Genomic DNA, 3,097 nt, shown 5'->3' with positions numbered 1-3,097 from the left:
TTTATTGATCTTTCCCGTTCTTTTTTTTTTACAAATTGTATCACTAGATACATTAGATAAATCTGTATCCACACAAGCACACCCGAGCATGTAAGCACCATGCTGAATTTGTAAAAAGACCCCCCTCAAACAAAATAATAAGCCTACAACATACCCAAACTTTTCCGCCTGGGTCGGGTGAGGGCAAACAAATATTTGTTAAATTGTGGCCTGGTGGAATGGAACGTGTGGGTGCAGTGAGAATCTTACCTATAGTCTCCATAGTAACCAAGCTCTTCCCGGATGGAATGGACATCGGTGGCATGGCACATGTGCTTCGGATCGCCATGGCGACTGTACTGCATGTCAAGGTGTACGTCTGTCAGTTGCCAAAAGACGCCTGCAATCAACGAGAATACATGAAATTATCGAAAGCGACTCAACAAGAACAGGTGCCGCAGAGCAACAGCGCTCAACTGACGTGTACTGTAGCCAGGTATTCTTCTGATAAAACCACTGGCAACCGAGTCAAGTGCGCCCTCCTGCCACCGCGTTCGCGCTCAGAGCATATATCTAGGATACTACTAATACAGATCTAAAATCTATGATAGGCTATACCTTCTGGTAGTACAGTAGTAAAGACACAGCTGTGTAACTTTAATGACTTCGCTATATATTAACACGTTATCAAGGATATGCGTCGGGCGCGAGAGTAGTGGTGGTGGTGGGGAAGGGTGGGGGGAAGGGGGAGGAGGTGGGGAAAGGTGGGGGAAGGGGCGGAGAAGGGGGTGGGGGAAGGGGGAGGGCGAGGGTGAGGGTGGGGGCTCTAATAGCAAAAGCAGTTCAATCCTTTGTTAACAGTCAACAAATGCATGTTTAACCCTCCTCTTGAGGGTCAAATGGTTATCCGACACTTACTCTTTGCATGTCAGCGGAAAGTACATTTCATGGTCCTTTCAATAAAGCCATAAAAATAGTAGATCACAGCCGAAACAAAAAAGTTTTTCAATCGCTCCGTCAGACCATGTCCTTAGAAAATGTCTAAAATCTGCCCTGTGTCCCATTGACGTTTGACCTGTGACCTCCAATTTCGGCACAGTGATGGCTTTTCCTACCATGATGCTATACACCGACTATCACGAGCCTAGGTCAAGCCGTTTAGATTTGTGCCGCAATTCTGCATTTCCTCCCTATACTTTAAGTTAAGGAGGAAATGTTCCCCCTTCTTTTACACCTCTTGACCTTTGACCTTTGACCCCCAGCCTCGACATCCCAACTCGTTTTCGGATTACCCACCCACGCCCCCAATATCGTGACCGTACGTCGAGCGGTTAAGATTTGTGCCCAACTGTGGACGGACGCACGGACCGACGCACGCACGCACGCACGGACAATCATGCGATTCTACAAGCTGCATCTAACTATGTCAGATGAGCTAAAAAACAATTTAGTGAATAATTATCTAACGCTTTGTAGCACCACTGTATAGGAATGATAGTCATTCTGCCTATAGCATGGTTGACGGATATTCAAGTGTAATGCAACTTTCGCAAATTTGCAATCGCCATTACAGAAAACTCCGTGCCCCATTATAATGTTTCTGCACAGCTGTTCACAAATACTATGCGCATCATCTATCGTTAACGGAAATTTAATTTATGCCATGCTTGCAAATGTGTGAACCTAATAGCTCTGCTTAGACGAGACTCAAGGCTGCTAACAAGCTTTACAAGTTTACAAACAGCATAATACCATTATGTCTAGTATTAGCTATTAAGTCAATTATTCTAAAATTAGTCTATGTGATGACAATAATCCCACAAAGCTCCTTACTTGAATAATTCTATTTTCCGATTCTGAAATGTAGGAAAAATAACTAAATAGGACAACTGAACTTGCTTCACATAAGTTATAACTTGCGATCTGCGGTATCAGTCGTGTTTTCCCTACAAAATCATGGGTTGTGTTCATAATCAATCAATCATAATTCAAAATTCTGCTATACTAACTAGTTCGTTCCAGACCACGACCTCACAGAATTACGGTATTTTTTTTAGCATATGTCCCAAGAAAATTTGGCAGACGTGCACCGCTTTTTGAGGGTAGGGAATCCGTTAGACTCCCTTGTTCAAAAGTGAAGTTCTACGCCTGGTATACAACAAACCGAACATTTGACCGAGGGTGTTTTGTTGTCCTGAAATGAACCAAACTGAAACTCATAAAATAACAACAGCAATAAATCACATTAGTTATTCATATATTATATGGACCGGCACATTATGCTTTTAGCTTTTAATTGTTTAATATATGGTGGTTTTGCTCGATTTTTCATGCTGTTCTTGGGTTATCCATTTAGTAATGCCATTTGTGAAGTCTTTTTTGATATAACACCAATATCGCCTGATTATGTAACAGACCGAGATTTTAATCAATGTATAACTGATACAGAGCTCTGTGAGACTAACCGTCTGTATACATTGCCTGTGCGATATATGACATCTTATTCCCAAACATCGAACATGGATATATATACATAAGTACTGTGTAAACATATATGGGGCTTTCGTGACCTAAACCCTCCTGATGAAGAAGGAATGAGACTTTTTAGAGCTCCCTTTTATTGCAGGTTATGTTTGAAAGCCCTTAATACTCTAGAATCTAGATGCAGGTCAGGTGCTGTGACATATCAAAATTAATCGTTATATCTTCACATATCAAAATTAATTTGGTTTTTGTGGACAATGTAAAAATCGCACATTATGATAAATCATGTGCTTATAGTTATACTGTAAACATACTTGGATCGATTTGGAATGCAGTTATTTAATATGTGAGGATTTCTGAATTACATCCTAGCGTATCAGTTAGAAATAGCAGCCGCCGTCCCCCACCCTCGATCTCCAAGTGCGAAACCGGTAAGATTTGAGCAAGACTGGTTAATCTTTATGGATTTTACTGTACATTATATAGCAGAAAATCTAAATTCTAAATATCGGCTAGGACTGGCTGGATTTGCAGTCTTATTTCCACGACTGATGTATGTGGTAGCTACTTGGGTAATATGCCTAAAATCTTAACTGCACCTTCACCTCATACTAATAATCCATAACAATTAATC

The sequence above is a fragment of the Priapulus caudatus genome, unplaced genomic scaffold (genome assembly GCF_000485595.1).
Source record: "Priapulus caudatus unplaced genomic scaffold, Priapulus_caudatus-5.0.1 Scaffold404, whole genome shotgun sequence".
NCBI lineage: Eukaryota > Metazoa > Priapulida > Priapulimorpha > Priapulimorphida > Priapulidae > Priapulus > Priapulus caudatus.
This window is presented reverse-complemented; position numbering follows the sequence as displayed.